This window comes from Bactrocera oleae, chromosome 2, assembly GCF_042242935.1.
Source record: "Bactrocera oleae isolate idBacOlea1 chromosome 2, idBacOlea1, whole genome shotgun sequence".
In the NCBI taxonomy this organism is placed as follows: Eukaryota; Metazoa; Arthropoda; class Insecta; order Diptera; family Tephritidae; genus Bactrocera; species Bactrocera oleae.
The window spans coordinates 29,038,467-29,062,770 of record NC_091536.1 but is presented as its reverse complement, the minus strand read 5'-3'; the positions used below and the strand labels follow the sequence as shown (position 1 = coordinate 29,062,770).

General features: G+C 39.5%; 2 pseudogenes; one reads left to right on the top strand and one right to left on the bottom strand.

Annotated features, from left to right (window-relative positions):
- The first annotated feature begins 4,837 nt into the window (after window positions 1–4,837).
- LOC138855742 (uncharacterized) lies at window positions 4,838–16,510 on the top strand (annotated as a pseudogene).
- On the bottom strand, window positions 11,840–13,182 carry LOC138855814 (uncharacterized; annotated as a pseudogene).
- Window positions 16,511–24,304: the final 7,794 nt, after the last annotated feature.

Here is a 24,304-nt window from a genome sequence, read left to right as displayed (position 1 = left end):
GGCATTCATCAACAAGTGGGTAACGAGATTCGGTGTTCCAATGGAGTTACGTTCTGATCAAGAATGGAATCTCGAGTCAGCTTTAAATCAAGGGATGTACCAGAAACTGAGTATCCGGAAAACGGATGGAATCAACTCCAAGAAGAGAAGGACGGCTAATGATATCAGCACCAGCCTAGAAGACGAAATGGGGGACATAAAAGCGTTGTGTTTGGTATCGCAAATATGTCTAATCGGGACGATCAGACTTAGGTAGAGGGCAGTGTGACGAACACGGATAATAGAACAAAATCGAATCAACAATAAACTGCCAGAAGCAACTAGTTAGCGAATTCGTAGTTGCCAGAATCTTCTAGAAGCAATGTTTTGTTACAGATTTACTATATAAGGGCTGCCGGATTGTGCGGCAAACACAGTTCTAGTTAGAGTGTTGTCGTGATAAGAACAATTGAGACATAAGCAAGAAGTGGTAAGCTCGAATAACGAGCAATAAGTGTTAAGTTGTTGGAATTAGAAATAAAGATAAGTGTGTAGCCATTAAATTGGGACTTTTATCAGAGAACGTATATCATAGAGAAGGTTCAATTGCGGACCAGCGTGTGAATTGTCAAAACCTAACAAGATTTTATTAGTGAATTTCACCTCATCTGGCTCGGAAGGAGAAATTTTAACAGAAGTGAGTGAACAGAGCTGAGCATTCAATGAAAATTATGCTCAGAGACTTGTTTTGATATTACAGCCACATGTTACTCTTTTGGCTTATATTCTTATTCGTTTATATGCAATCATATTTATTCATATGAATATCATTTCGCGAATTTTTATGAATGCTTGCAAAACTGATAAGACTCTAATTAATTAATTAAATCTAAGTAATTTTAAAAATATTATATATAATCAATTTGGGAATTTAATGATTTTATTTAGTTTTATCATAATATACTTTCCTAATAGAGATTAAATTTATTACAATATATGTATATGTACATATCTGTTATCATATTAATCTTATATATAATCATATGTATATCTACACAAGCGCAGTTGAATGTGCGGATTCAGAAATTGAAATCATAATTTTATCATATATCAACACAATATATGTGCGCGCATTGATTTATATGTACACGCATATATGTATGTAGACATAAAATTGCCGAACAAATAATGCATACAGAAACAAACATACATACATACGTATATGCGTACACATGTAAATATGTCACCCGCAAAAACTACAAACATTGTTTTACAAAAACAACAATAGTCACAAGTCAATATGTCAGCCAAATAGCCGAATCCCAAATTCATAGCAAAATATACAACAACAACATTTTCATTCATGAACGCAGGCGTACTTTTAACAAGCAACCTCGCTTCATTCATAAAAACAGATACCCTCACATCCCCCCGAGCATGCTTTTGCCTACAAGCGTCTTTTCACTACGATGGCAAAAGCTAAAAATCATAAATTGAACAAATTTCTGATATTCCCTCTAGAAGGGAAAAGTGACAACCCCTCAAATATGAGTATTAAAATATTTTAGAATAAAAGTGACAACATAGTATATTTGTCGATTTACAATTCAAGAAACTTTTTAAAGAAAATATTCAATATTCCTCTCATTTATGTATACAGTAAGCCCCGGTTAAGTATCACTCCTCCAATCCCTCTTATCTGCCTGTGTCTTGTTGCATCTCACGTTTTTTTTTTCTTAATTTTTTAAGGAAAACGGTAATTTTTTTTTAAATACATAGAAATTATTTCTTTGGTACCAGTCTCTTAAGTACCACAATAGCTTATGTACTACAAAGCATAAAAAATCTGCAACTTTGGTTTTGGCACTTAACCGGGTTTGACTGTATTTGTCAAAGAATGTGCGTATGTAAATATGCGAATTTTTTGTACACACATCTGCCCGTATATATGCACATGACTTGTTGACTTTGTTTCCATTTACGCATGCCATGTTGTATATGAATAAGGGTTGATTTTGCACTTGCCATATGAGATGTATGTTTGTAAGAGTGTGTATGGTTCTGGTATCCCATGAAACAATGAGTGTACATATTTACATACATACGTTGCATATAGACAAATTAACAATTATAATGGGTATTTTCATATTTGTTTCGCTTGGCCTTTTCTTATTGGGTTATGTCAAGCAAGAGGAGTACAAATTCAAACCCAGACATCTGACTGAACTGAAGCAGTCCATTGATAGATATTTGAGGCAATCCCGACGAACCCTCCAGCCCGCATTAATTTTCTAATTAGTTGTCCAATATGCATTTCTGAGCATGGAGGAATAATTAATTGTATAAAATAAAATAAGATTTTCTATACAATACAAAAAAACTTAATGTAATGCATTGATTAAAAAGAAACTTATTACGGTTTATTTTTGTAGCACGATTCGTGAGCCGCCCTGTATATGCAGAATATCTTAAAATTATATGTAAATTCGTTTGCGCATTGTAAATATACGAATCTGTAATCGTACACTTCTTAACATTGAATTTAGCTTATTTTTCTCATTTAACATTCAAAATGCTCAATTCTGCTATTTTGCGCTCCGCAGGGGTAAAATTCTGGTGAAATCAGCTTATAATTTGTTTGTGGTGAAATGCACTAATGTTGGCGAGTAACCCTCCGTCAAGAGGAACATTTTGACAATCGGCACACCATGAACCTTCTCTATGATATACGTTGTCTGCTTTATGAATTGGAATGACAGAAAAACTCGATTGAGTTGCTGGACTCTTTTTGCTCGTGTGAATGTTGCGGAAACATTTACAATTAGGTAAGAATTTTTAATGTTCCATAATAGCGGCTGCACATAACCTGAGTTTCTCATACATGTAGCCGCAATTTAAAATTTTTGACGCCACGGTTTTCTAGTATTTTAATAGGAATTAGGAACCGTGGAACAACGAAAATTCTAAAGAAACTTTTATTATATTACGTATTCCTGATTTTGGAGAATAAAATAATGAAATTGAAACATATTATATGAACATTCTGTTGTGATCGAATTTCACAATATATTGTACATACTCTTACATACACCTAGAATATCACGTTAAATAACTTTAAATGTAGACAGCCGGGGAAAATCTTATACCAGACCACTATTTCATAGAAGAACAGCACTAAAGAGTAAAAACTTGAAAATATTAAAATTTTTAATTAAACACAGGTAAATTGTGGAGGAAAAAAGTATTGTATCGAAACGTGTTTTAAGTATAAATTTCTTTATCTTTTTACCATAAAAAAAGTTTACAAAGCCAAAGTCTCTTAAGTTAAAAGCTATGTGCCAAATGGGAACATTTTGCACTGGGTAGAAATGGGTTAAAATTGACAGTTGAAGTTCAAAACAAACGCAATTGCGTCGTTTGAATATATGCCTAGTTATTTAAATTATTAAATGTATTAACAAAATTAATTAAATAAAAAAATATATATTGCTTGCCAATAACAACATTAATGAAACTTGAAAAAATTCATTAATTTGAAGACTTGTTATTAACTGCGAACTTTAGGCAACGTGCTATCCTAATACGACGATACTTGCATTCGGTACACATATAAACATACAAAATAATATTTTCATATACACATAAATACAATCACATTAAGATTTTTTAATGAACTACAAAAATATTGTAACGGATTTCTCGATAAATCGTCTAACCATAACTCACTCTTGAGCTCGATCACTGGATTGTTAAATTAAAGTCCCAATTTAATGCTATACACTTATCTTTATTTCCAATTCCAACAACTTAACACTTATTGCTCGCTATTCGAACTTACAACTTATTGCTTATAGCTTAATTGCTCTTAACACTCTAATTAGAACTGTCTCTGCTGCACAATCCGACAGCCCTTATAGAGTAAATTTTTAACAAAAGTTCGCTACTAGAACATTCTGGCAACTACGAATTCGCTGTCTAGTTGCTTCTGGCAGTTTATCGTCAATTCTGATTTGTTCTGGTACTGGTGTTTGCCACACTGCCCTCTACCTAAGTCTGATCGTCCCGATTAGACATATTTGCGGTACCAAACGCTGCAAGCCGTTCCAGATGAACCAATGGTCTGTATATAATACGCTACATCATTGAGTCGTTTAATAACCTGGTATGGTCCTTCCCAATTACACTGTAATTTGGGAGACAGCCCTTTTTTTCGTTGTGGGTTATATAACAATACCCAATCGCCTTCAATAAAACCCTCAGAGCTTATTGCCTTGTCGTATTTTGCTTTCATCTTATCGCTCATAATTTTGGTGCGCTGTCTCACCATAGCATGTATAATATATCCCTTATCTCGTCTTCTAGGATGCTATTAAATTCCTTAGTATTCCTTCCTCCGTTGGCGTTAATTCCAAATTTTAAATCAATCGGTAGTCGAAGATCATTACCAAAAATTACCCTTGCTTCGTTGTTTCATGTACAGCAGACCGATAAGCCATCAGGAACAAGGATATATGGGTATCCCAATCTTTTTGATATTTGTCCACAACTTTCCTCAAATGTTCTTACAAAGTTCGATTGAATCGTTCTACCATGCCATCGGACTGCGAATGTAGTGCAGTTGTACGGGTTTTCCGGATACCCAGCTTCTAGGATATCTCCTGTATTAGAGCTGATTCAAAATTTTTTCCTTGGTCAGAATGTAATTCTATTGGAACACCATATCTCGATACCCAATTGTTGATGAATACATCTGCTACTGTTCCTGCCTCTTGGTTAGGAATTGCGTATACCTCTGGCCATTTGATGAAATAGTCTATGACTACCAAAACATATCTGTTTCCTAATTTACTGATAGGAAATGGACCAGCTACATCCATGGCTACTCGTTCAAACGTTCTTACTTTTGGAACAATCATCAGAGCTCGTGAACTTTGCCCATCTTCGCTTTCCCATACGCGATGCAAGCAGCCAGACACTAACTTCAAACTATTCCATTGTGACCAATAAGCCTTTGCGATTGGGCTTTCTGCAGCTATTTCTTCTTTCGTTGAACGCTTATTCATCTCCAATCCGTGTATTACACTTTTCAAATCTGTATCCTCTTGCTGACATTTCCGTAGCTTCTTCGGATCCCAGTCTGAATTTTCGTGTCCTCGATGTAATCTATGGATTTATGTGCGTAAGCTAAGTGAGCTAACCTCTCAATCTCTATACAAAACTCCTGCAGAGACTCATTGGCTTTCTGGCGGCGATTTCGCAACTCGATTTGAAAGATCTGCTTACTGTGCTCACTACCATACCGTCTTTCTAATGCACCCATCAAAGTTTCATAACTACTCGCCTCGCAGTTTGGAATGGTCTGTAATATCTCCGCTGCCGATCCTTTTAATGCAACGAACAATGCAGCTACTTTATCTTTAACGTTCCAATTATTTGAAGATGCCGTCTTTTCGAATTGAAACTTAAAAACGTGGAACGGAACAGTACCATCAAAGGATGGAGGTTTTACCTTGGCAGAAGCTGTTGACACAATTGGCCGATTTAATTGTAGCTCGCGGAGACGATCTTTTAATTCATCCATTTCAGTTTTAATCTTATCCCGCTCTTCCGAAATCTGTGAGGATACTTCTGCTATTTGGGAGGTCACCTGCGATATCCGTGCATCCTGCTCTTTCAACTGTGAGGACACCTGTACTGATATTCGTGAATCTTGCGCTGCGAACTGCTCTTCCAAATGCGTTGACAATCGCGTTTCCATTTGAGACATACGTGTATCCTGCTCTTTAAATTATGTCGACATTTGCGTTGAAATCTCTTTCCCCATCTGCGATATTGCAGCAAAAATCATGTTGATGTCCACAATCTTTGACGAGCATTGAACCTCTTCCTTTTTTTATATCTTTGTTGTCTCTTCCTCTAATTCCGATTCAAAGACATATTCCTCAGCATTAATTTTCTTTGCTTTCATGGCTCTTCTTAACCGCGACTGTAATTTGGACTTTACTCCCTTTGTTGCCAAGCCACGTTTTTGCAGCTCCTTTATCAGTTGTGGAATCTTCAGATCGTTAAACATGGCCATTTTCAAACAATTCTTTCTTTGGGAATTTACTTGATAATCCCACTTCCAATTGTAACGGATTTCTCGACAAATCGTCTACCTGTAACTCACTCTTGAGTTCGATCACTGGATTGTTAAATAAAAATACACTTATCTTTATTTCCAATTCCAACAACTTAACACTTATTGCTTGCTATTCGAACTTACAACTTATTGCTTATAGCTAATATCGAAACAAATTAAAGAGCAGGATACACGTATAACCCAACAAATAGCAGAGGTGTCATCACAAATGTTGACACAACAATCCCAATTGTCCTCGTTAGAAACGCGGTTGGAAGAGCAGTTCGCAGCGTAAGATGCACGTATATCAGCATAGGTGACCTCACATATAGCAGAAGTGTTCTCACAGACTTCGGAAGAGCGGGATAAAATTAAAACTGAAATTGATGAATTAATAGATCATCTCCGCGAGCTTTAATTAAATCGACCAATAGTGTCAACAGCTACAGCCAAGGTAAAACCTCCATCCTTTGATGGCACTGTTCCGTTCCACGTTTTTAAGTTTCAATTCGAAAAGCGGCATCTTCAAATAATTGGAACGCTGAAGATAAAGTAGCTGCATTGTTCGTTGCAATAAACGGATCTGCAGCGGAGATATTACAGAACATTCCAAACTGCGAGGCGAGTAGTTATGAAACTTTGATGAGTGCATTAGAAAGACGGTATGGTAGTGAGCACAGGAAACAGATCTTGAAATGGAATTGCGAAATCGCCGCCAGAAAGCCAGTGAGTCTCTGCAGGAGTTTTCTATAGAGATTGAGAGGTTAGCTCACTTAGCTTATGCACATAAATCCATAGAATACATCGAGAATACGAAAATTAAGACTCTCGTCAATGGAATACGAGATAACACTACACGCTTCGCTGTGTTAGCATGTCCAAAATTAACGTTTGCAGAAACAGTTTCTTATGCTCTGACACAGGAAACTGCATCTCTGCTTTGCAATCAAATATTTAAAGCTCTTAAAGTAGAAATAGAGGAACACACTTGGGTCAACCAATTACTTGAAAAAAGTGACAACATGCAGAAAGCACTGGAAAAATCTATGGAAGCGCATAAGAAAAATGATTGTGTGCTTCAATGCTTTAACTGCTAAAGAAGTGGACATATTGCACGCAACTGTAACAAGCCCAATTATCCAGTCTTGTCAGCAAGAGGATCCAGATTTGAAAGTGTAATACACGGATTGGAGATGAATAAACGGCCAACGAGAGAAGAAATAGCTGCAGAAAGCCCAGTCACAAAGGCTTATTGGGCACAATGGAATAGTTTGAAGTTAGTGTCTGGCTGCTTGCATCGCGTATGGGAAAGCGAAGATGGGCAAAGTTCACGAGCTCTGATGATTGTTCCAAAAGTAAGAATTCCTGAAGTTCTCAACGAGCTGCACAACGGTCCAAGTGGAGGACACATGGGTATCACTTAAACCTTGGAGACATTAAAACAAAGATTTTATTGGGTTGGTTGTCGTCAATCAGTTACGGAGTGGATCGCCAATTGTGTCGAGTGCATTGCTGCTAAAGGGCCGCGGTCCAGGAGTCATGGTCAGATGAAGCAGTACAACTCCCCTCAGTAAATTAGGAAACAGATATGTTTTGGTAGTCATGGACTATTTCAGCAAATGGCCAGAGGTATACGCAATTCCTAACCAAGAGGCAGGAACAGTAGCGGATGTATTCATCAACAATTGGGTATCGAGATATGGTGTTCCAATAGAATTACATTCTGACCAAGGGAGAAATTTTGAATCAGCTCTAATACAGGAGATACGCCAGAAGCTGGGTATCCCGGAAAACCCGTATACTGCACTACATCCGCAGTCCGATGGCATGGTAGAACGATTCAATCGAACTTTGGAAGAACATTTGAGGAAAGTTGTGGACAAGTATCAAAAAGATTGGGATACCCATGTATCCTTGTTCCTGATGGCTTATCGGTCTGCTGTACATGAAACAACGAAGCAAGGGTAATTTTCGGTAATGATCTTCGACTACCGATTGATTTAAAATTTGGAATTAACGCCAACGGAGGAAGGAATACTGAGGAATTCAATAGCATCCTAGAAGACGAGATGAGGGATATACATTCTATAGTGAGACAGCGCACCAAAAGTATGAGCGATAAGATGAAAGCAAAATACGACAAGGCAATAAGCTCTGAGGGTTTTATTGAAGGCGATTGGGTGCTGTTATATACCCCACAACGAAAAAAAGGGCTGTCTCCCAAATTACAGTGTAATTGGGAAGGACCATACCAGGTTTTTACACGACTCAATGATGTAGTGTATCGTATACAGACCATTGGAAGACCAAGGAATAAAATGAAGGTGGTTCATCTGGAACGGCTTGCAGCGTTTGGTACCGCAAATTTGGCTAATCGGGACGATCAGACTTAGGTAGAGGGCAGTGTGCCCAATTATCCAGTCTTGTCAGCAAGAGGATCCAGCTTTGAAAGTGTAATACACGGATTGGAGATGAATAAACGGCCAACGAGAGAAGAAATAGCTGCAGAAAGCCCAGTCACAAAGGCTTATTGGGCACAATGGAATAGTTTGAAGTTAGTGTCTGGCTGCTTGCATCGCGTATGGGAAAGCGAAGATGGGCAAAGTTCACGAGCTCTGATGATTGTTCCAAAAGTAAGAATTCCTGAAGTTCTCAACGAGCTGCACAACGGTCCAAGTGGAGGACACATGGGTATCACTTAAACCTTGGAGACATTAAAACAAAGATTTTATTGGGTTGGTTGTCGTCAATCAGTTACGGAGTGGATCGCCAATTGTGTCGAGTGCATTGCTGCTAAAGGGCCGCGGTCCAGGAGTCATGGTCAGATGAAGCAGTACAACTCCCCTCAGTAAATTAGGAAACAGATATGTTTTGGTAGTCATGGACTATTTCAGCAAATGGCCAGAGGTATACGCAATTCCTAACCAAGAGGCAGGAACAGTAGCGGATGTATTCATCAACAATTGGGTATCGAGATATGGTGTTCCAATAGAATTACATTCTGACCAAGGGAGAAATTTTGAATCAGCTCTAATACAGGAGATACGCCAGAAGCTGGGTATCCCGGAAAACCCGTATACTGCACTACATCCGCAGTCCGATGGCATGGTAGAACGATTCAATCGAACTTTGGAAGAACATTTGAGGAAAGTTGTGGACAAGTATCAAAAAGATTGGGATACCCATGTATCCTTGTTCCTGATGGCTTATCGGTCTGCTGTACATGAAACAACGAAGCAAGGGTAATTTTCGGTAATGATCTTCGACTACCGATTGATTTAAAATTTGGAATTAACGCCAACGGAGGAAGGAATACTGAGGAATTCAATAGCATCCTAGAAGACGAGATGAGGGATATACATTCTATAGTGAGACAGCGCACCAAAAGTATGAGCGATAAGATGAAAGCAAAATACGACAAGGCAATAAGCTCTGAGGGTTTTATTGAAGGCGATTGGGTGCTGTTATATACCCCACAACGAAAAAAAGGGCTGTCTCCCAAATTACAGTGTAATTGGGAAGGACCATACCAGGTTATTAAACGACTCAATGATGTAGTGTATCGCATACAGACCACGAGGAAGACCTAGGAATAAAAGGAAGGTGGTTCATCTGGAACGGCTTGCAGCGTTTGGTACCGCAAATATGTCTAATCGGGACGATCAGACTTAGGTAGAGGGCAGTGTGGCGAACACAAGTACCAGAACAAATCAGAATTGACGATAAACTGCCAGAAGCAACTAGACAGCGAGTTCGTAGTTGCCAGAATGTTCTAGTAGCAAACTTTTGTTAAAAATTTACTATATAAGGGCTGCCGAATTGTGCAGCAGAGACAGTTCTAATTAGAGTGTTGGCGTGTTAAGAGCAATTAAGCTATAAAAAATAAGTTGTAAGTTCGAATAGCGAGCAATAAGTGTTAAGTTGTTGGAATTGGAAATAAAGATAAGTGTATAGCATTAAATTAGGACTTTAATTTAACAATCCAGTGATCGAGCTCAAGAGTGAGTTATAGTTAGACGATTTATCGAGAAATCCGTTACAATATAATGCTTTGTACTAGAGCTGCAAAACTATCGATGGTTAAACCACTTGATAGTGTAACGGATTTCTCGATTAATCGTCTACCTGTAACTCACTCTTGAGTCCGACTAACACTTGTGCTGGTATCCAAACTTCTTGCTCTTCTAACTGTGAGGAACCTTTTACTGGTTCACACGCTTCCTCCTCTTTCAACTGTGAGAACACCTGCCCTGACATACGCAGTTCCTCGTCTTCCAATTGCGAGGACACCACGCTTCCTTCTCTTCCGACTGCGAGGACACTTGTGCTGGTATACAAGCTTCTTGCTCTTCAAACTGTGAAGACCCTGGTTTACACGCTTCCTCCACTTGTGTAATGTTCTTTGCTTCCAAGGCTCTTCTTAACCGCGACTGCAATTTAGACTTTACTCCCTTTGTTACCAAGCCACGTTCTTGCAGCACCTTTTTCAGTTGTGGAATCTTCAGATCGTTAAACTTGCCCATTTTCAAACAATTCTCTCTTTGGGAAGTTATTTGATAATCCCACCTCTGACACCAATGTAACGGATTTCTCGAAAAATCGTCTACCTGTAACTCACTCTTGAGTTCGATCACTGGATTGTTAAATAAAAGTCCCAATTTAATGGCTACACACTTATCTTTGTTTCCAATTCCAACAACTTAACTCTTATTGCTCCCTATTCGAACTTACAACTTATTGCTTATAGCATAATTGCTCTTAACACGCCAGCACTCTAATTAGAACTGTCTCTGCTGCACAATCCGGCAGCTCTTATATAGTAAATTTTTAACAAAAGTTTGCTACTAGAATAACTACGTATTTGTGTTCGCCAGACTGCCCTCTACCTAAGTCTGATCGTCCCGATTAGCCAAATTTGCGGTACCAAACGCTGCAAGCCGTTCCAGATGAACCACCTTCATTTTATTCCTTGGTCTTCCAATGGTCTGTATACGATACACTACATCATTGAGTCGTGTAAAAACCTGGTATGGTCCTTCCCAATTACACTGTAATTTGGGAGACAGCCCTTTCTTTTGTTGTGGGTTATATAACAATACCCAATCGCCTTCAATAAAACCCTCAGAGCTTATTGCCTTGTCGTATTTCGCTTTCATCTTATCGCTCATAATTTTAGTGCGCTGTCTCACCATAGAATGTATATCCCTCATCTCGTCTTCTAGGATGCTATTGAATTCCTCAGTATTCCTTCCTCCGTTGGCGTTAATTCCAAATTTTAAATCAATCGGTAGTCGAAGATCATTACCAAAAATTACCCTTGCTTCGTTGTTTCATGTACAGCAGGCCGATAAGCCATCAGGAACAAGGATATATGAGTATCCCAATCTTTTTGATACTTGTCCACAACTTTCCTCAAATGTTCTTCCAAAGTTCGATTGAATCGTTCTACCATGCCATCGGACTGCGGATGTAGTGCAGTTGTACGGGTTTTCCGGATACCCAGCTTCTGGCATATCTCCTGTATTAGAGCTGATTCAAAATTTCTCCCTTGGTTAGAATGTAATTCTATTGGAACACCATATCTCGATACCCAATTGTTGATGAATATATCCGCTACTGTTCCTGCCTCTTGGTTAGGAATTGCGTATACCTCTGGCCATTTGCTGAAATAGTCTATGACTACCAAAACATATCTGTTTCCTAATTTACTGATAGGAAATGGACCAGCTACATCCATGGCTACTCGTTAAACGCCGCACCTGAATTGTACTGCTTCATCTGACCATGAGCAATGCACTCGACACAATTGGCGATCCACTCCTTAACTGATTTACGACAACCAACCCAATAAAATCTTTGTTTTAATTTCTCCATGGTTTTAGTGTAACCCATGTGTCCTCCACTTGGACCGTTGTGCAGCTCGTTGAGAATTTCCGGAATACTTACTTTTGGAACAATCATCAGAGCTCGTGAACTGTGCCCATCTTCGCTCCCCCCTATTTCTACTTTGTGAGCTTTAAATGTTTGATTGCAAAGCAGAGATGCAGTTTCCTGTGTCAGAGAATACGAAACTGTTTCTGCAAACGTTAATTTTGGACATGCTAATACAGCGAAGCGTGTAGTGTTATCTCGTATTTCATTGACGAAAGTCTGAATTTTCGTGTCATCGATGTATTCTATGGATTTATGTGCATAAGCTAAGTTAGTTAACCTCTCAATCTCTATAGAAAACTCCTGCAGAGACTCATTGGCTTTCTGGCGGCAATTTCGCAACTCGATTTGAAAGATCTGCTTACTGTGCTCACTACCATACCGTCTCTCTAATGCACCCATCAACATTTCATAACTACTCGTCTCGCAGTTTGGAATGGTCTGTAATATCTCCGCTGCAGATCCTTTTAATGCAACGAACAATGCAGCTACTTTATCTTCAACCTTCCAATTATTTGAATTTGCCGTCTTTTCGAATTGAAACTTAAAAACGTGGAACGGAACAGTGCCATCAAAGGATGGAGGTTTAACCTTGGCTGTAGCTGTTGACACAATTGGCTGTTGATTTAATTGTAGCTCGCGGAGACGATCTTTTAATTCATCAATTTCAGTTTTAATTTTATCCCGCTCTTCTGTAATCTGTGAGAACACTTCTGCTATTTGTGAGGTCACCTATGCTGATATACGTGCATCTTACGCTGCGAACTGCTCTTCCAACCGCGTTTCTAACGAGGACAATTGGGATTGTTGTGTCAACATTTGTGATGACACCTCTGCTATTTGTTGGGTTATACGTGTATCCTGCTCTTTAATTTGTTTCGATATTTGCGTTGACATTTGCGATATTGCAGCAAAAACCATGTTAATGTCCACAATGTTTGACGAGCATTGAGCCTCTTTCTTTTCTTCTATCTTTGTTGTCTCTTCTTCTAACTCCATGTGAAAGACATATTCCTCAACATTAATGTTTTCCGCCTCCATGGCCTCTCTCAATCTTGATTGTAATTCAGTTTTTAATCCATTTGTCGCCAAACCCCGTTGCTCCAGCTCCTTTTCAGTTCTGGAATCTTCAGATCGTTAAACTTGGCCATTTTCAAATAATTATCTCGTTGGGAATTTATTTGACAATGCCACTTCAGACAGCAATTGTAACGGATTTCTCGATAAATCGTCTAACTATAACTCACTCTTGAGCTCGATCACTGGGTTGTTAATTTAAAATACACTTATCTTTATTTCCAATTCCAACAACTTAATACTTATTGCTCGCTATTCGATCTTACAACTTAATGCTTATAGCTTAATTGCTCTTTAATTAGAACTGTGTCTGTTACACAATCCGGCAGCCCTCATATAGTAAATTTTTAACAAAAGTTCGCTACTAGAACATTCTGGCAACTACGAATTCGCTGTCTAGTTGCTTCTGGCAGTTTATCGTCAATTCTGATTTGTTCTGGTACTCGTGTTCGCCACAATATTATATTTACTTAACTAATTGATCTTAATTTTAGTTTGCAATATTTCGGTTAAAAATAAAAATTGAAAAAGAGTCAAGAACTATCCTTATTTAGAGTATGATTTCTGTATTGAATGGAATAAATAAAAACATAAGAAAATTAATAATTAAAAATTAATAACATAGTGTTATTTATACAGCGTTTTTTTTTAAATTGATTAATTCCTGAATGCTTGTCTGTATTTATATTTATAGGTTGCCAAAATTTTATGCAGCTCGGAAGCTGTGGGAACTTTGGCATTCAAGTTCACGAAAATCATCAAAATTTCACTTTTATCTGCCAGAGATTTAATTTTTCTACCGATTGGCACACAGCTAAACCTTCAAAAACGAAGAAGATCACAACGGAAGAAAATATCGATAGTATTTTTTAAACTATTGTGACGAACACGGATGATAGAACAAAATCGAATCAACGATAAACTGCCAGAAGCAACTAGTTAGCGAATTCGTAGTTGCCAGAATGTTTTGTTACAGATTTACTATATAAGGGCTCCCGGATTGTGCAGCAAACACAGTTCTAGTTAAAGTGTTGTCGTGATAAGAACAATTAAGACATAAGCAAGAAGTTGTAAGTTCGAATAGCGAGCAATAAGAGTTAAGTTGTTGGAATTGGAAATAAAGATAAGTTGAAAGAGCAGGAAGCACGGATATCGCAGGTGACCTCACATATAGCAGAAGTGTTCTCACAGACTTCGGAAGAGCGGGATAAAATTAAAACTGAAATTGATGAATTAATAGATCATCTCCGCGAGCTTTAATTAAATCGACCAATAGTGTCAACAGCTACAGCCAAGGTAAAACCTCCATCCTTTGATGGCACTGTTCCGTTCCACGTTTTTAAGTTTCAATTCGAAAAGACGGCAAATTCAAATAATTGGAAGGTTGAAGATAAAGTAGCTGCATTGTTCGTTGCATTAAAAGGATCTGCAGCGGAGATATTACAGACCATTCCAAACTGCGAGACGAGTAGTTATGAAATGTTGATGGGTGCATTAGAAAGACGGTATGGTAGTGAGCACAGTAAGCAGATCTTTCAAATCGAGTTGCGAAATCGCCGCCAGAAAGCCAATGAGTCTCTGCAGGAGTTTTCTATAGAGATTGAGAGGTTAGCTCACTTAGCTTATGCACATAAATCCATAGAATACATCGAGGATACGAAAATTAAGACTCTCGTCAATGGAATACGAGATAACACTACACGCTTCGCTGTGTTAGCATGTCCAAAATTAACGTTTGCAGAAACAGTTTCTTATGCTCTGACACAGGAAACTGCATCTCTGCTTTGCAATCAAATATTTAAAGCTCTTAAAGTAGAAATAGAGGAACACACTTGGGTCAACCAATTACTTGAAAAAAGTGACAACATGCAGAAAGCACTGGAAAAATCTATGGAAGCGCATAAGAAAAATGATTGTGTGCTTCAATGCTTTAACTGCTAAAGAAGTGGACATATTGCACGCAACTGTAACAAGCCCAATTATCCAGTCTTGTCAGCAAGAGGATCCAGATTTGAAAGTGTAATACACGGATTGGAGATGAATAAACGGCCAACGAGAGAAGAAATAGCTGCAGAAAGCCCAGTCACAAAGGCTTATTGGGCACAATGGAATAGTTTGAAGTTAGTGTCTGGCTGCTTGCATCGCGTATGGGAAAGCGAAGATGGGCAAAGTTCACGAGCTCTGATGATTGTTCCAAAAGTAAGAATTCCTGAAGTTCTCAACGAGCTGCACAACGGTCCAAGTGGAGGACACATGGGTATCACTTAAACCTTGGAGACATTAAAACAAAGATTTTATTGGGTTGGTTGTCGTCAATCAGTTACGGAGTGGATCGCCAATTGTGTCGAGTGCATTGCTGCTAAAGGGCCGCGGTCCAGGAGTCATGGTCAGATGAAGCAGTACAACTCCCCTCAGTAAATTAGGAAACAGATATGTTTTGGTAGTCATGGACTATTTCAGCAAATGGCCAGAGGTATACGCAATTCCTAACCAAGAGGCAGGAACAGTAGCGGATGTATTCATCAACAATTGGGTATCGAGATATGGTGTTCCAATAGAATTACATTCTGACCAAGGGAGAAATTTTGAATCAGCTCTAATACAGGAGATACGCCAGAAGCTGGGTATCCCGGAAAACCCGTATACTGCACTACATCCGCAGTCCGGTGGCATGGAAGAACGATTCAATCGAACTTTGGACGAACATTTGAGGAAAGTTGTGGACAAGTATCAAAAAGATTGGGATACCCATATATCTTTGTTCCTGATGGCTTATCGGTCTGCTGTACATGAAACAACGAAGCAAGGGTAATTTTTGGTAATGATCTTCGACTACCGATTGATTTAAAATTTGGAACTAACGCCAACGGAGGAAGGAATACTAAGGAATTCAATAGCATCCTAGAAGACGAGATAAGGGATATATTATACATGCTATGGTGAGACAGCGCACCAAAAATATGAGCGATAAGATGAAAGCAAAATACGACAAGGCAATAAGCTCTGAGGGTTTTATTGAAGGCGATTGGGTGCTGTTATATAACCCACAACGAAAGAAAGGGCCGTCTCCCAAATTACAGTGTAATTGGGAAGGACCATACCAGGTTATTAAACGACTCAATGATGTAGTGTATCGCATACAGACCATTGGAAGACCAAGGAATAAAATGAAGGTGGTTCATCTGGAACGGCTTGCATTATATTGTAACGGATTTCTCGATAAATCGTCTAACTATAACTCACTCTTGAGCTCGATCACTGGATTGTCAAATTAAAGTCCCAATTAAATGCTATACACTTATCTTTATTTCCAATTCCAACAACTTAACACTTATTGCTCGCTATTCGAACTTACAACTTATTGCTTATAGCTTAATTGCTCTTAACACGCCAACACTCTAATTAGAACTGTCTCTGCTGCACAATCCGGCAGCCCTTACATAGTAAATTTCTAACAAAAGTTTGCTACTAGAACATTCTGGCAACTACGAATTCGCTGTCTAGTTGCTTCTGGCAGTTTATCGTCAATTCTGATTTGTTCTGGTACTTGTGTTCGCCACACTGCCCTCTACCTAAGTCTGATCGTCCCGATTAGACATATTTGCGGTACCAAACACAAAGCTTTTATGTCCCCCATCTCGTCTTCTAGGCTGGTGCTGACATCGTTAGCCGTCCTTCTATTCTTGGAGTTAATTTCATCCGTTTTCCGGATACTCAGTTTCTGGTACATCCCTTGATTTAAAGCTGACTCGAGATTCCATTCTTGATCATAACGTAACTCCATTGGAACACCGAATCTCGTTACCCACTTGTTGATGAATGCCTCCGCCACTGGTTCAGTCTCTTGGTTAGGAATTGTGTATACTGGTGGCCATTCGTTGAAATGGTCCTTGACTACCAAAACATGACTATTTCCTAATTTATTGGTGGGGAATGGACCATCTTCATACACGCCTATTTTCTCAACTGGCGCACGCGGATTGTGCTGTTTCATCTGCCCATGACTCCTGGACCTTGATCCTTTAGCTACATTTTGTTCTCAGCATATTTCGCAATCCTTTCTATAGCCTTTGCTTCAAATTCTTCAAGGATTTCATGTTTCTCAAGTGCCCTCTCTTGGACATTGTGCTGGTATCCAAGCTTCTTGCTCTTCTAACTGTGAGAAACCTTTTACTGGTTCACACGCTTCCTCCTCTTCCAACTGTGAGAACACCTGCCTTGACATACGCAGTTCCTAGTCTTCCAACTGCGAGGACACCTGCGCTGACATACGCACATCCTTCGACTGTGAGGACCCTTGTACTGGTACACACGCTTCCTTCTCTCCCGACTGCGAGGACACTTGTGCTGGTATACAAGCTTCTTGCTCTTCATACTGTGAAGACCCTGGTTCACACGCTTCCTCCACTTCCAACTGTGAGGATACCTACGCTGACATATGCACGTCCAGCTCTTTCGATGTTGACAACTGTGCTGAAAAATCCTTAAAGAACGATTCCAACGCAGCACAAATAACCTCTACTGAATATTGAATCACTTCCTTCTCTTGTTTCTTTGTTGTCTCTTCCTCTAATTCCGATTCAAAGACATATTCCTCAGCATTAATGTTCTTTGCTTCCATGGCTCTTCTTAACCGCGACTGTAATTTGGACTTTACTCCCTTTGTTGTCAAGCCACGTTTTTGCAGCATCTTTTTCAGTTGTGGAATCTTCAGATCGTTAAACTTGGCCATTTTCAAACAATTCTCTCTTTAGGAATTTATTTGATAATCCCACTTCTGACACCAATGTAACGGATTTCTCGATAAATCGTCTACCTGTAACTCACTCTTGAGTTCGATCACTGGATTGTTAAATAAAAGTCCCAATTTAATGGCTACACACTTATCTTTATTTCTAATTCCAACAACTTAACACTTATTGCTCATTATTCAAGCTTACAACTTCTTGCTTATGTCTCAATTGTTCTTATCACGACAACACTCTAACTAGAACTGTACTTGCTGCACAATCCGGCAGCCTTTATATAGTAAATCTGTAACAAAACATTGCTTCTAGAACATTCTGGCAACTACGAATTCGCTAACTAGTTGTTTCTGGCAGCTTATCGTCAATTCTGATTTGTTCTGGTACTTGTGTTCGCCACACTGCCCTCTACCTAAGTCTGATCGTCCCGATTAGACATATTTGCGGTACCAAACGCTGCAAGCCGTTCCAGATGAACCACCTTCATTTTATTCCTTGGTCTTCCAATGGTCTGTATGCGATACTCTACATCATTGAGTCGTTTAATAACATGGTATGGTCCTGCCCAATTACACTGTAATTTGGGAGACAGCCCTTTCTTTCGTTGTGGGTTATATAACAACACCCAATCGCCTTCAATAAAACCCTCAGAGCTTATTGCCTTGTCGTATTTTGCTTTCATCTTATCGCTCATAATTTTGGTGCGCTGTCTCACCATAGCATGTATATCCCTCATCTCGTCTTCTAGGATGCTATTGAATTCCTTAGTATTCCTTCCTCTGTTGGCGTTAATTCCAAATTTTAAATCAATCGGTAGTCGAAGATCATTACCAAAAATTACCCTTGCTTCGTTGTTTCATGTACAGCAGGCCGAAAAGCCATCAGGAACAAGGATATATGAGTATCCCAATCTTTTTGATACTTGTCCACAACTTTCCTCAAATGTGCTTCCAAAGTTCGATTGAATCGTTCCGGATACCCAGCTTCTGGCATATCTCCTGTATTAGAGCTGATTCAAAATTTCTCCCTTACATCCATGGCTACTCGCTCAAACGGCGCACCTGAATTGTACTGCTGCATCTGACCATGACTCCTGGACCGCGGCCCTTTAGCAGCAATGCACTCGACACAATTGGCGATCCACTCCGTAACTGATTGACGACAACCAACCCAATAAAATCTTTGTTTTAGTGTCTCCAAGGTTTTAGTGATACCCATGTGTCCTCCACTTGGACCGTTATGCAGCTCGTTGAGAACTTCTGGAATTCTTACTTTTGGAACAATCATCAGAGCTCGTGAACTTTGCCCATCTTCGCTTTCCCATACGCGATACAAGCAGCCAGACACTAACTTCAAACTATTTCATTGTGCCCAACAAGCCTTTGCGACTGGGCTTTCTGCAGCTATTTCTTCTCTCGTTGGACGTTTATTCATCTCCAATCCGTGTATTACACTTTTCAAATCTGGATCCTCTTGCTGACATTTCCGTAGCTCCTCCGGATTCCAGTCTGATGTTATAGTCATTAATCGGACATCTATAATGCCTTTTTTGGCCTCAGCTTTTGAGCAATGTCTGCATTCCAGATTACAGGGACGGCGGGACATGGCATCAGCATTGCCATGACTACTACCTTTGTGATGTTCTATAGAGAAATCGTAAGTTTGGAGTCTCTCAATCCACCGTGCCAACTGTCCTTCAGGGTTCCTGAATTGTAGAAGCCATTTTAATGCTGCATGATCTGTTCTTTTTCGTGAGTTCATGGAGGCTACTAGCTACGCTGGCAAAATTTGGAACGAATCGTCTGTAATAAGTACACAGTCATAAATTTTAAGGAGCGGGCCAATCTCTTACTGCCTCGATCTTTTCATTCGCTGTGCCAATGCCCTCCGTTGTCACTTTGTGTCCTAGTAGCTTACTTCCTTTTTGAAAAGGGAACACTTCTTTGGACTCAGCTTCAGACCAGCGCTAGCTATCGGTTGGAAAACCTCTTCCAAGTTCTTAAGGTGTTCATCGAAGCTTTTACCCAGCACGATGATATCGTCGAGGTATATAAAACAGGTCTTCCAGTGTAATCCTTTTAGTACCTGGTCCATAAGTCTCTCAAAAGTGGCAGGAGCGTTACATAATCCAAAGGGCATTACGGTAAATTGCCATAGACCATCCCCAACGCTGAAAGCCGCCTTTTCTTTGTCTTCTTCGTTTACCTCCACTGGTGGTTATTGGCACACTTTTTAAATCAAGTGTTGTGAACCATTTTGTGCCTGATAACGAGTCAAGTGTGTCATCGATTCCTGCTAGTGGATAACTGTCTTTCTTCGTTACGTCATTCAACCTTCAATAGTCCACACAAAATCTCATGTTGCCATCTTTCTTCTTCACAAGTAATACAGGTGAGCTCCACGGACTCTCTGATGGTTCGATTGCGCCGCTTTCGCTCATTTCACGTATGGTCTGGCTTACAACTTCACGTTTTGCTAAAGCAATGTTCCGCAATTTATCACGGCCTAAATCTCTTGACACTGCCCTAATACAGCTCCTTTGGAGACTTTGATTGGTAACTTGCACTCATTAAGTACTCTTACTGAAACACGTTTATCTTGTCTTGTCATAGTCAGGGTTTTGCCTATAAGTAAGTTTGGTGTAGATTCTTTTGTGGCCTCAACAATCCAACACTTGTTTGACCCATAGTCTCCATCTATTTCTGCCCAAATAACTTATAATATGCTTCTGATGTTGGTGGAATCTGCTGGCTCTCTGTTGTTATCACTCGTCTAATGTTGTACTTATTATCATAACCGAACATAAGTGGCACTTCTATAATTCTATAGGACATAATCCTGTTTTTTATGTCGATTTTGATCCCTTGATTCGCTAGAATGTCTACTCCAATTATGACTTCGTCAACGATATCTGTCACTATAAAATTGTGTAACACGGCTGCCTTTCCAATTACGATCTCGCACGTTACCTTTTTGAGAACTAGGGTAAATGGTAGGTAAATGGAGATTACAGGGCATTTGCTTGCGGGAGCCAGCTCATACCCTTTTCGGCTGGCTCGCTTTAGTTTAACGATTGGTTTGATTTGACATTTGCATGTTGTCAATTTTTTCAAGTAATTGGTTCACCCAAGTGTGTTCCTCTATTTCTACTTTGTGAGCTTTAAATGTTTGATTGCAAAGCAGAGATGCAGTTTCCTGTGTCAGAGCATACAAAACGGTTTCTGTAAACGTCAATTTTGGACATGCTAATGCAGCGAAGCGTGTAGTTTTATCTCGTATTCCATTGACGAAAGTCTGAGTTTTCGTGTCCTTTATGTTCTCTACTCGGCTCACAGTTTGGAATGTTCTGTAATATCTCCGCTGCAGATCCTTTTAATGCAACGAACAATGCAGCTACTTTATCTCCAGCGTTCCAATTATTTGAAGATGCCACCTTTTCGAATTGAAACTTAAAAACGTGGAACGGAACAGTGCCATCAAAGGATGGAGGTTTTACCTTGGCAGATGCTGTTGACACAATTCAGTTTTAATATCTATTCTATTTCAGTTTTAATTTTATCCCGCTCTTCCGAAATCTGTGAGGATACTTCTGCTATTTGGGAGGTCACCTGCGATATCCGTGCATCCTGCTCTTTCAACTGTGAGGACACCGGTGCTGATATTCGTGCATCTTGCGCTGCGAACTGCTCTTCCAAATGCGTTGACAATCGCGTTTCCATTTGAGACATACGTGTATCCTGCTCTTTAAATTGTGTCGACATTTGCGTTGAAATTTGTGTTGACATCTCTTTCCCCATCTACGATATTGCAGCAAAAATCATGTTTATGTCCACAATCTTAGACGAGCATTGAACCTCTTCCTTTTCTTCTATCTTTGTTGTCTCTTCCTCTAATTCCATGTGAAAGACATATTTCTCAACATTAATGTTTTCCGCCTCCATGACCTCTCTCAACCGTGATTGTAATTCAGTTTTTAATCCATTTGTCGGCAAACCACGTTGCTCCAGCTCCTTTTTCAGTTGTGGAATCTTCATATCGTTAAACTTGGCCATTTTCAAATAATTATCTCCTTGGGAATTTATTTGACAATCCCACTTCTGACACCAATTGTAACGGATTTCTAACTCACTCTTGAGCTCGATCACTGGATTGTTAAATTAAAGTCCCAATTTAATGCTATACACTTATCTTTATTTCCAATTCCAACAACTTAACACTTATTGTTCGCTATTCGAACTTACAACTTATTGCTTATAGCTTAATTGCTCTTAACACGCCAACACTCTAATTAGAACTGTCTCTGCTGCACAATCCGGCAGCCCTTATATAGTAAATTTTTAACAAAAGTTCGCTACTAGAACATTCTGGCAACTACGAATTCGCTGTCTAGTTGCTTCTGGCAGTTTATCGTCAATTCTGATTCCTTCTGGTACTCGTGTTCGCCACAATATTGTAACAGATTTCTTAATAAATCGTCTACTTTGCAACTCACTCTTGAGTTCGACCACTGGATTGTTAAATAAAAGTTAACACTTATTATTCGCTTACCACTTTTTGCTTGTCTCAATTGCTGGTAACACGACAATACTCTAACTAGAACTGTCTTTTCTGCACAATCCGGCAACCCATATATAGTAAATATTTAACAAAACATTGTTTCTAGAACATTCTGGCAACTACGAATTCGCTAACTAGTTGCTTCTGACAATTTATCGTCTATGCGATTTTGTTCTATTATCCGCGTTCGTCACACTGCCTCCACCTAACTCTCAACGTCCTGATAAAAAATATTTGCGGTACCAGACACAAAGCTTTTATGTCCGTCGTCTCGTCTTCTAGGCTGGTACTAACTTCCTTAGCCGTCCTTCTCTTCTTGGGAGTTAATTCCATCCGTTTTTCGGATACCCAGTCTCTGGTACATCCCTTGACTTAAAACTGACTCGAGACTTGGTTCTTGATCAGAACTTAACTCCCTTGGAACACCGAATCTCGTTACCCACTTATTAATGAAAACGTCCGCCACTGGTTCAGCCTCTTGGTTAGGAATTGTGTATACTTCTGGCCATTCGTTTTAATGGTCCTTGAAGCATAAATATCTTTTTATTCGTACATGTATTAAACACATATGTGGCAATCACAAATGCAACTCTGCAAGAGTTATTTATAAAGCAGATATGGCAACATTTAACCTAGACTATCTGTCATGCTGACGTACCTCAATCTTCCCTTTTCATCACGCATCGTTCAGCTGTAAGCACGTCATCACTATTTTTGTATGTAATCACATAATATAATTTTTTGGAAAGTAAATAAATCGAACATTATTTTGGACATCCCACATATTGGTGACCCCGACGGAAGAAAAAATTACCGAAGAGGACGCGCTAAATCAGTTGGCAGAAAATTTGCAGCCTCGCAGCGTGGAAGTTGCTAAAGTGTCCATCCAAATTCCACCATTCTGGCACGCAAAGCCAGAACTTTGGATCGCACAAGTGGAGTCACAATTAATGCCGCAGGGCCACACTGTCGTGGCCGCAATAGAAAGCAACGTGCTAGCACAAATAAGTGACATTATTCTCAATGCACCGAACAGCGACATGTGCCCAACACTAAAAAGTCGCATAATGACACAATTCGCAGACTCCGAGCAAAAACGTGTAAAGAAGCTACTACAAGAACAAGAGCTTGGTGACATGCGCCTATCACAACTCTTGCGCGAGATGCGTAATTTAAGAGGCAGCGAAATAAACGACAACATACTCAAGTCTATTTAGATGAGTCGATTACCATCCAACATGCGACTAATAATTTCCATCAGCAACAATCCCCTCATCACCAACACACAGCCGCACACGCGCAATTCAGTATCAAGCAACAACTGGCTGAGATCACAAAAGAAATCGCCTCAATAAAAGCAAACATAAATCGTCGATCCAGAAGTCGAAACAGGAACCGTGATCTGGCACGAAAAACCACAGCTTGAGCGATTTGTGCTGGTACCATCTAAAGTTTGGTAACGAAGCTAAAAAATGTCGCAGCCCCTGTACAAGAAAGTTAAACTAATTAATCTGTCGTCAATGGCGGAAGACGACAGGCTCACCAACGCAAACCGCCGCTTAATAGTTCGAGAAAAGGTATCTTCAATGAAATTTCTCATTGACACGGGAGCCGAAGTCAACGTAATTCCATCAACGCAACAACAGTAGACATCCTGACAAAAGTAACTACCTATACGCAGCAAACAGGTCCACCATAAAAACTTACGGTGAAACAGTCATGCATGTTAAATTGGGTCTACGCCGCCAATTTTCCTGGAATTTCATAGTTGCCGACATATTAAAAGCCATCACCGGAGCGGATTTTTTATCGTATTTTAACTTATCGGTCAATGCATGGCATGGTTGCAGAATTTTCTCCACACTCGATCTGCGCCGGGCATACCACCAGATTC